This window comes from Phacochoerus africanus, chromosome 3, assembly GCF_016906955.1.
Source record: "Phacochoerus africanus isolate WHEZ1 chromosome 3, ROS_Pafr_v1, whole genome shotgun sequence".
Taxonomy (NCBI): Eukaryota; Metazoa; Chordata; class Mammalia; order Artiodactyla; family Suidae; genus Phacochoerus; species Phacochoerus africanus.
Window position 1 is genome coordinate 84,613,450 of NC_062546.1, and position 11,258 is coordinate 84,624,707.

The 11,258-nt window shown below is 40.6% G+C and overlaps 1 non-coding gene across 1 annotated transcript; it reads right to left on the reverse strand.

Moving 5' to 3' along the window:
- Window positions 1-268: 268 nt before the first annotated feature.
- LOC125123851 (U6 spliceosomal RNA) lies at window positions 269-375 on the reverse strand. Its single transcript, XR_007134220.1, has one exon. It is a non-coding gene; the product is annotated as a U6 spliceosomal RNA (small nuclear RNA).
- Window positions 376-11,258: the final 10,883 nt, after the last annotated feature.

Genomic DNA, 11,258 nt, shown 5'->3' on the forward strand with positions numbered 1-11,258 from the left:
TGTCTATAGCTTTTTTTCTCTTCCTGTGCAGATTGGCTTTCTTTTTGTGGGGGGGGGGGCTCCTTATTTATTTATTTATAATTAAAGTATAGTTGATTTACAATATTGCACCAATTTCTGCTGTACGGCAAAGTGATCCAGTTATATGTATACATTCTTTTTAAAATCTTCTTTTCCATCATGGTCTATCTCAGGAAATAACAAGGTCCTATTGTGCTATACAGTAGGACCTTGTTGTTTATCCATTCTAAATGTAATAGTTTGCATAAAAAATATGGATTGCTTCATGAATTTGCATGTCATCCTTGTGCAGGGGCCATGCTAATCTTTTCTGTGTCGTTCCAGTTTTAGTATATGTTCTGCTGAAGCGAGCACCAGACCTCCAGACTTTCTCTTCTCTGTTCCATGAGATAGAAAATGCCTACCCTTCTAGCTACAGAGTGTGACATTTTCAGTCCAGTCCTTAATTCCCATGAGAGTAATGTGATTGTTCCATCTTGAGGAAGATGTCAGGTGTAGGTCCAGTGGACCATGGCTAACAAGTGGCATTACCATACAAACATGGCTTTTGGGGTCCATAAGGGGAATGGGGGCGAGTTTCCAAAAAATTGTAGCATCAGGCCATTGGGATGGTTAGATAATTCCAAAAGCTTTCTTTCTTTTCTTTTCTTTTTTCTTCTTTCTTTCCTTCCTTCCTCCCTCCCTCCCTCCCTCCCCCCTCCCCCTCCCTCCCTCCCTCCCTTCTTTCTTTGCTTTCTTTCTTTCTTTCTTCTTTCTTTCTTTCTTTCTTCTTTCTTTCTTCCTTTCTTTCTTTCTTCTTTCTTCTTTCTTTCTTTCTCTCTCTCTTTCTTTCTCTCTCTCTTTCTCTCTTTCTCTCTTTCTCTCTTTCTCTCTTTCTCTCTCTCTCTTTCTTTTTCTTTTTCGTTCTCTCTCTTTTCCTTCCATCCTCCCTCCCTTTTCTTTCTTGTTTGCTCCCATGGCATATGGAAATTCCTGGGCCAGGGAATTAATCCAAGCCACAGCCGCAACCTGCCCACAGCTGCAGCAATGCCAGATCCTTAACCTGCAGTACCACAGTGGGAACTCCTAGAAAGTTTCTACTATAATCTCCACTAGTGTGTGAGGACCTCAAGAATGCAAATTATATTCTCTTCTTTGTTTCATTTTCTCTAAACTCTCATTTTCCCAAGGTCTAAATATGGCTAGTCTTCTCATGGTAAATTCCCATGGTAATCAGTAAAATAAGGTAGTTTTGCTAAGGACAATATATATAGAAGAGTTACAAGTTGTTAGATGTCATTGAGGCATTACTGTTAACTCTTGTCTCAAATTTTGGTGAAGATTCCAAAGGCTGAGAACGAATTGACTGGTACCAAGTATCCACACTTTTAAGGAGACGTGCTGGACAAGAGCACCTAACAGGGCATGTAAAGAGATGGTGCAGTTGGTCTGTCCTCACTAGCCCATAATCCACTTCTAGCATAAACGGGGGGGGTGGGGGTGCGGAGATTGGAGAGTTGAAAGAAGGGAATTCCTTGGAGAGAGCTGAGAGGGTTCTGTGCATTTTTTCTGCTCTCATCAGTACTTTTCATTGATTTGAAGCCAAATGAAGGGGTGTTTCAAAAGAACTCTTCGGGAAGGCTGGCTGCATTCCTTAGAAGTAGAGACTCAGAGATTGATATCTGATTCTTGCTTAAGATGAAGAAAGGCAGCTGGCTGAGGCTGTGGCTGGCTGACAGAATCAAGAAAGGGATGGCTGTGTGGTGGGTAACTGAACTTCTGCTGGGATAAAGGGAATGTATTTTCTGGGTAGATGTGGGCTTCTAGAAGGAAGATGGCTTTGGTGCATCTCTTTGGGTTCCTGCCTAGGAAAATATGGAGAGTTGATACAACTTTAACTGAGGGAGGAATCCCTGGAAATTGAAATAGGAGTCAGAATTAATTAGCCAAAGAGAAGCATCGTGTGAGGCAGCGCAACTGCAGTCAAAAATGGAAAATCCCTTTTCTCTCCCTTCCTTCCTTCCTTCCTTCCTTCCTTCCTTCCTTCCTTCCTTCCTTCCTTCCTTTCTTTCTTTCTTTCTTTCTTTCTTTCTTCTTTCTTTCTTTCTTTCTTCTCTTTCTTCTTTTCTTTCTTTTGTCTGTTCTTCTTCTTTCTTCCTTCTTCCTCTTCCTTCCTTTCTTTCTTCTTCTTCTTCTTTCTTCTTTCTTCTTCTTTCTTTCTTTCTTCTTTCTTTCTTTCTTTCTTTCGTTCTTTCTTTCTTCTTCTTCTTCTTCTCTCATCTCTCTCTCTCTCTCTCTCTCTCTCTCTCTCTCTCTCTCTCTCCTTCCTTCCTTCCTTCCTTTCTTCCTTTCTTTCTTCTAGCTGAAACTAGCTAGCAAAAGAACATCAGGATCGAGAGGAAGAGTGTACAATGGCTGGAGGCCACTATCCTCAGAGTTTAGCTCTGCCGGCACCTAGTGAGTGAATGGAGTGGTGACCACCTCTTCTCTGCTGCAGGTTCCCAAGCCTGAGGCTGGTGCCATTATGAGGACAGAAGAAGGTTTACTTAAATAGAGGTTTGGCCACTATCTTGCCCTATGTTAAAGCTGTGTGTTTATAAGATTAGACTCAACTAATGTTTTGCCATTACTAGTTTCCACTGGACATTTTCCTACATCAAAATGGCTAAAGCAAAGGGACTCTGCCCCAGATTTTATCAGATTGGTGGTAAAGAATTTTATCAAATTGGTGGTGCTACTCCAGCATATGGAGAAAGGTGAGAAAAAGAAAATCAGTGTTTGCTTGCTTCCTATAAAGTCTAGTCAATTCATTAAAACATTCCTGACACTCAGAAGGAGAGATCTCTGTGGGCAAGGATGGTCTGAGAGAGTATCACAGACTAGGAAGGACTGGAGCTGTGTCTTAAAAAGATGGGTCGGATGCAGAGAGATGTCTGACCTTGTTCTTTCCTGTGAAGCATTTATTTCAAAAACATTTTCTGTGCTCATTGGTAATGGAACCTCTGAAATTTCTGACACCACTCAAATTGAGTTGGAGCAAATGAACTGTGCAAATCTTATGCTATTTGCTGACCACTGGTCAGAGAGCTTAGCTTGACAGATACTTAGCAGTGGCAGTCACAATGTCACTTGAAAGACTTAGCCTGCATTCTGAAGTGTCTTGTTGAAAGACAATGTTTGGGGAGACTTTAGGGATAGAGCAGACACCCAAGCCAATGTATCTCTATTAATGACTTGTGATAGATTTCAAATATCCACATTCTTTTAATTAAGATAGCTCAGATTTGGTTTGTATCATACCTGTGTCACTTAGAGAGACTGATAGAGCACATTTCTTCCAGAGATATCTCACATCTAATCACATAAATCTGTGTGAGAAAGGGAAGGATGAGGATTGCTTTCCTCTTTTTCTAAGGAAATTGCATGACTTGTTCATATTGACACTGTAGTATATCATAGGCCACAGTATAAACTTCATTGTACTGGAAGTTCTTTTTCTAGAAAGGGGAATCTGAACTCTATTCCTGCCAGGGTAAAGTTCTCCAAGGGCAGGGGCAGACCAGTTCTTATCTATTTCTTCCACAACGTGTGGTAGACTGCAAAATGGTCACAAACTTTTCCCCTCCCTCTCTCCTTTGGCAGTGACACCCTACATTGACTCTGGCCTTGAGACAACTTTTGGCCAAGAAAACTTAAGGAGGTACAACACAAGCAGAGATTTACAAAGCACTTGTATTTTGGGACTTTTTCCTTGTTGTGCTTGGAACCCCGAGGACATCATATGGGTGAGCCCATGTGAGCTGTTATGGGATATATTGTGCCCACCCCCCAATTCCTGTGTCAAAGTCCTAACCCCCACTATTTCAGAACATGATTATATTTGGAGATAGAATCTTCAAAGAAGTAGTTCAGGTTACATGAAGTTAGTAGGATAGGCTCTAAACAGATAGGACTGGTGCCCTTAGAGGAAGAGATCAGGACATAGACGCACACAGAGGGTAGACCATGTGGATACGCAGGGAGAAAACAGCATTAACAAGCCAAGGAGAGCAGTCCTCAGATGACACCAACCTGGCTGACACCTTGATCTTGAACTTCTAACCTCCAGAAATGTGAGGAGATAATTTTCTGTTGTTTAAGCCCCTCAGTCTGTGGCATTTTGATATGGCAGCCCTAGCATGCTAATACACTAGCTCAGTGGAGAATGAAAGACCATGTAGAGAACTGAGGCCCTCCATTCAAAAGCCAGCTAACTTCCAGCCATGTGAGAGAAGCCATCCTAGATGACCCAACTTCCAGTTGACCAGGTATACAAGTCAGATGTAAACTACTAGGGTTGGCAAGAGAAGGCAGGGGCACCCCAATGCTCCTTTCTTTCATAGAACGGCTCTCATGGGGGCTCCTGTGTTCTAGGGAAGAACATGGTCCCCTTTTATAGGTAATCAAGATAGTCACTTTGTCAATAGAGGGAAAATAGCCTACTTGGATGATGCCTAGTCTAGAAACAGGTGCCAGCCTTTCTTTTAGGAGATATTCTAGAAAGCTACCTGCCAAGCACAAGGTGACCTCAAGCCCATGGGTACTTGTAGCACCTTGAGGCCCAGAGCACTGTCTCTGGGCCTGCTATCAGGAGAAGAATCCACACTGGCTCCTTGTCTTGGAAGCCCAGAGTAAGTGCGAAGGGTCATTTTGGATAATCCACATCATACTCTGCTTTGATTGTCTATGGAAACCCAAACAAAATCAAAGAGAAAAGAGGAGCAGGGTACATTTTAGATTCTCATTGGATTTTCCATCATCGAAAGGCAAGTTCTTGTTTTCCTGGTTAACAGATGGGCGAACCAAAGATAATGTCATGGAACTGAGCCATCCCTCATATATAAAGGTGATTGATTTTTCCCATTAGTGTCATAGATCTGCCCCGAGCCATTTACTGATTCTCACTACATTTCCCTATTGTTCAGGAGAATACATTTTAGAAAAATGGCTGGTTGGATTTAGCGGTGCTGTCAGGGCCTGGAGAATAGAGGGAAGTGAACTGACTCACAAGGAGATTGTATTAGTTCACCTTGATCTTAACTGTTGTTATCTTCCAACAAATTAAGCTAATCCACCTCTGTGGGACTCTCCCAATGTCCTATCTTTATGGTTCCTGTTCTACAGGGACTGTCAAGTCTGAACCTTATTTTTTTAATTTGACCTTTCACTGTTAGACTCAATTAGAAATTGGTTTCCTTAAAAACTACTATTTTGGACTATTTCTGCTCAAAAATCAGCTCAGCAACAACAACAAAAATTGAATATTATTTCATAGGATCTAACTGTTTCCTCCCTTCTTCCCTTCCTTCTCTCCTTCCTTCCTTCCTTCCTTCCTTCTCTTCCTTCTGTATATTTTAAAGCACCATAAGATCAGTTGGTAATTCCAACACTTCAAGAGCAGTTCTTCATACCAGTTTCATTCTGATTATCTGCAGGAAAGTACCAACATTTCAATTTCAGTGGGAGTTTTTTGAAACGGGCTTAAAGATAATCTGTCTGAAGCCTTTGATTTGGAAAAATGGAAACGGGAAAGAGAAGTGACTAGATTTTCAGAAGTTTTTGAGATCAAAGGATTTGGTTAATCCTTTATGCTGTTTGCTCTAACTTTATAAATTCAAGTGTGCAAGTTTAGTCACCAGAAGTCGTTACTCTGCCACTGTGTGGATGGTGTTCCTGGGGGGGAATAGTTTCAGGAAGCCCACAGGTTCCCTTAGGTTTGGATAAATTCAGTGGTTCTCACCCAGGGCTGGATGTTAAAAATCACCCCGGGGACCTTTAGAATTCACACTAGGTGTTCCCATCTGGCAAAGTGGGGTTAAGAATATAACACCAGTGGCTTGGGTCACTGCGGGTTGGATCCCTGGCCTGGTGCAGTGCGTTGAAGGATCCAGCAATGCTGCAGCTGTGGCTTGGATTCTGTCCTTGGCCCAGGAACTTTCCATATGCCATGGTGAGGCCATAAAAATAAAATAAAATTCACGGAAGCCCACAGCTCATCCCCAGAGTAAAGAAATACTATTTTTTAGGGGTGAGACCTGGGAATCAACAATGTTAAAACTCTCTAGATGAAGATGTGCAGTCAGGATTGAGAACTGTTGAGACAACTGAATCAGAGAAAATAGAAAAAAACCATCATACCTAAACATTCTTTTAAAACTAAACAGAAGCATTGAAGTTAGTTATTAAAAATACTAGTATAAACATTGCCTTTAAAGGAGATGTAAAAATTAAATTACATTGTACAATTTAAAGCAATACAATGACCTATGCATGATTAGGTACCATTTTCATGAAATGGTCTATGGTTTCCAACTCTGTCTTGATCTTTTCTTCTATAAAGTTTTATGATTTTTCACTCTGCCCTTCCCAGGTTTGAACAGATATTGTTCACTAGAATTTTTCTGCTTGTCATCATCGTTCTCTGTGAATGTGCCCTTGTATTTAAGATCTCCTGGTGAGCTTGTATCTGCAAGGAAAGATTTTTCTTTGCCACATGGCTAATTGAACCGCTTATCAGATAATGTTAATTAAAGCCTTGCTACTGGAGGTGTGGTTTGTGGACCAGCAGCAGCCGCACACCTGGGAGCTTTGTTGAAAATGCAGAAATCCAGATTCTGCTCCACATCCTATTGAATCAGAATCTGCAATTTAACAAGACTCTATATAATTCATCTGCACATTAAATTTGAGAAGTACTGAACTAAAGAAACTCTGTTACTATTTTTGCATGTGCTTTTTTACATCTGGCTTTTACCTGTCTTTCCAATGCAGGCATTATAAGAAAAAGAAAGATTTCTATTAAAAACTCACATGTACAGGTATGATTCATACTTTTCCCTTTGAATTAAAATCGATTTTCAGAGCTCAATGGTCACTTTTCTAAATGAATTGCTTGTTCGTTAAAAGTAAAATTGCATCATTTCCATGTGATTTACAAATTAAATTTTGCTGGTTATGGCCAGAATTAAACTGTGACTTGATTGATACAAGTTGCTTTAATGAAGATTAGGGGATCTATTCTGGGCATGCTGCTTTAAGGAAAAGTACCTTGGCTCCAGGGTCAAAGCTATGTTCCTTCATAATTCTGCCCTTTGCTTCCCAGCACCAGGTAGAGTTGCAGCCATCTGTCAGCTTTAATTTCCTAATTTAGTACACAGGATGATGAACCACAATTCCTTGTGCCTTGGTAAGTTTCCTCTTTAACTTCTCTGGATTACATGTTTGAATATGTGCTTTGGGCATTCTGTTGAATTGTCAATACTGGACATCAGGAGGCCCAATATGTCCAGTAAAGGGTGGATCTATGTAGGAATCACTGGTTGTTTTCATACTGACATCTCAAGACAAAGATAAATCTTCTTGGCAGTTCTCATTGTGGCTCAGCAGCTTACAAATCTGGCTAGTATCCATGAGGATGTGGGTTTAATCCATGGCATCACTCAGTGGGTTAAGGATCTAGGATTGCCATGAGCTGTGGTGTAGCTCAGATCCCTCATCAGTGGGTCTGTAGTGTAGGCCGACAGCTGCAGTTCTGATTAGACCCCTAGCCTGGGAATTTCCATATACCGCAAGTGTGGGCATATTGAAATGAAGAAATAAAAACCAAAACCAAAACCAAAACAAAACAAAACAAAAAAGCTTCTGACAATCAACATCTCAGAATTGAGATGAAGACCTCAGCGATTACCTAACCTCCTATTTCTCCCATCACCCTTGCTCATCACAAGTAATGGTTGTTTCAGTAATTAGGTGCTGAGACCACGAGGGGACAGTGAAATGCAATTCCCAATGTCATTTGGGAAATGAATGTCCCAAAGTTGGGTTGTTCTCCTCTTTCTACACCCACTCTTCCTCCAACTCATGGCTTTAAATACTGTTCATATACTGAGGATTCCTAAATTTGTATTTTCTATTTCAGACCTCTTGCAAAACGTCTAGACCCTTGGATGTCAAAAAGGCATTTCAATTGTCACACATCCAAAACTGAACTTGTAATCTTGTCTGCAAACCTGCAACTCTGCTCCTCCAGTTGCTCAGTCTAAAACAGAGGAGTTCCCTTTGATTTTTCTCTTTCCTCCCATCCACATTCAATTTGTCAGTGAGTCCTGAAGACTCTTCTTCAAAATATATCCAGAGTCCCACCACTTCTCACAAGCCCCTTTCCCATCCATTGCCTGGTACAAACCATTACTTCTCACCTGGATTGTGTTAACCCCTCCCTGCTCCTACCCTTGTCTTTTCCATTCTCTCTACAACACTGCAGCTGGCGGGGGGGGGGGGGGGGGGGCCCTTTTGAAAAGTCAGACCAAGCCAGCTCTCTGCTCCAAACATCACAAAGCCCTCATCTCACTCCATAAAAACCAAAGTCAAGGTCCAAGGTAACTTCCTGAACTTGTCTCCAATTACCCTCTCCCTGGCTCACTCTTTGTGGCAGGCTGGGTTGTCGAGAAGCAGATACTAGACACAGAGTTGGTGGGCTAGGTATTTATTAGGGCTTAATACCTGTGGAAAGAAGTAAGCTGAAGTAGGATGGAGAAAAGAGAGGGATGTTGAACTGTGAACAGCCCAACAAAGCTGCAGGCAAGTCTTCAAGGAGGTTAGGAGAATACATGGTCTGTGCTACATGGCTGCATCTTTATACCTGCTTCATCAGTCACTGGATCAGGGCTGCCATGAGAAGGGTGTGATCTGGTGCAAGGTGGAGTTCTGTAGCTGAGGCACACCTTGACGGAACTGACTACTAGAGGCTGTCTGCTGACTCCCTGGGCAGTGCATATCCATGTCCACTGCAAACTTCCTCAGCTATGTAGGCTTCCTTAAGGAAATCCAGCCCACTCTCCCTCAGGGCCTTTGCACTTGCAGGAAAGCAATTTCACTAGATACTTTTCATATATCTTGCTCCCTCATCTCCTTAAGGCCTCTGCTTAAATGTCCCTTTATGAGAGAGATCTTCCTTCCCTGATCATTCTATTATAAATTAAAAAGCTTTAATCCTTTACTTTCTCCATAGAATGTATCATTATATATAATTCCTGGCTTGTTATTGTCTGTTTCTCCAGATAAAATATAAGCCCCAAGAAGGCCTTGGAAAAAAATAGAAATGTATTTAAAATTCTTTGATGTATATATATATTTTAATCCTCTTTTCAAAATTAGTTCTTTTGCTTCTTTGTTGTTTAACTTAACGTTTCATGGAGGAGGTGGTGATTCAGTCTGCAGAGTTAGGGATGGCATGAGGTGCACTTGTTTGGTGTTACATGCTCTTTGTAACATTGTTGTTGGGCTTTTTGTTTTTGTTGTTCTTTTTCATGTTTTCTTTCTTTGGTTGCATTTGTTATAAGCTGGGGGAAATAACCAGCAGTTTTAGTTAAAAATAATTTAAAGACTCATTTCAATGTGCCTCTGATTTCCACCCCCACTTCATGCTTTTCCCCCTACATTCCATTGTGCTGCTTTCTCCTTAAACTATCCAAACCATTTTGCTGTATAACCCAAGTCACTCTCCCAAGGGAAAAAAAAAAAGAAGTCCAAGTGTTTGAAAACTGCCCACCTGATGGTCCCCTCTAGCTCTGATTGCCAAGGTAATTCAGCTTCTCTTTTATTCTCTCGCATTGGTGATCTGGTGTTTCTAGCATGCCTTTTGCATTGAAATTCACCAAGAAGATTTCTTATTTCTTACACTTTAATCTCTCTTTTTTTTTTGGCAACCTTGTGGCATATGGAGTTCTCAACCCAGGGATCAGATTTGAGCTGCAGTTGCAACCTACAACACAGCTGCAGCAACGCCAGATCATTTAACCCATTGTGCTGGACCAGGGATCGAACCTGCAGATTCTGTTGCACCCTAGTGGGGACTCTGTAATGTTAATCTCTTAATATCTCCTCATTGTTCCAATGCTAGCTACATATTCATAATTGAAAAGAAAAACAGACAATTTTGAAAGAATCCAGTGCTTTTCAACACCACCTCACAAACAGAAAATATGAGACATTTGCCATATGGAGAAGGGGGAGCCTGCACCTGACTGCTGCCCACGGTTCTACAGAGCACATCCACTGGGATAATTCTTACAGTAGCCTTTTTAAGTATCAATTGACAATAATTTATGTATATATTTGAAAATCTGAGGAAGAATAGAAGAAACTGACCATGTATTCCCACCATATATGGCAGAATATCAATGCCAACATCACAGTCTTCATTTTACATCACATAAAATATCTTTAACATCATGTTATACAAAAATGTTCATGGAGTTTCCTTGTGGCACAGCAGGTTAAGACTCTACCTTTGTCACTGCAGTGGCTAGGGTTTGGCACTTGGTCTGGGAATTTCTACATGCCATGGACATAGCCAAAAAAAAAAAAGTTCAGAATTCAGAAAATACAGAAGATCTTTAAAACCTATATACAATGATTTCAAGTATGAAAATGTATAAATATATTGTAAAACATAAAGTATAAATACAATAAAATGTAAATAATAAACATTTCCATTCTAATTTAATTATTAGCATATAAAATTAATGCAATAAAGTAGTATTGAAAGGGAACCAGAATTAGTATTAAAAAGGAAACTAAAATATATGAGGAAATTTAATTTTAAAATTGAAAATTAAGGAGTTCTTATTGTGGCTCAGAGGAAATAAATCCAACTAGTATCCATGAGGATGAGGGTCTGATCCCTGGCCTTGCTCAGTGAGTTAAGGATTGGGCATGTTCAGATCTGGAGTTGGTGTGACTGTGGTGTAGGCTGGCAGCTGTAGCTCTGATTCGACCCCTAACTTGGGAACTTCCATATATCATGGTTGCGGGCCTAAAAAACAGTAAATAAATAAGTTCTAAATTAAATGATTAAAATATTTTTTAAAAGTAACATCTTGAAAAAAACCACAAAGTATAATCATTGTGTCATCATTGAGTTTTTGTGCAAGTGAGTGTTATGCAAAATTTTCCAACTGGTGAAAGGATCCTTTTGATAGTCCAGTGGGTGGATGAGTGAAGAGGAGATAGTTATAGGCTATCTCCAGATATTTTCTTCTGAATTCTTCATCTTCAAAGAATTCCCTCCCTTCATTAAATATGTTGAGGAGTTCCCTGGTGGCTTAGTGGGTTAAGAAACCAGCATTATCACTGCTGTGGCTCAGGTCACTGCAATGACTAGAGCTTGATCCCTGGCCCAGGAATTTCTTCTTCTTTTTTTTTTCTTCTCTTTTTTT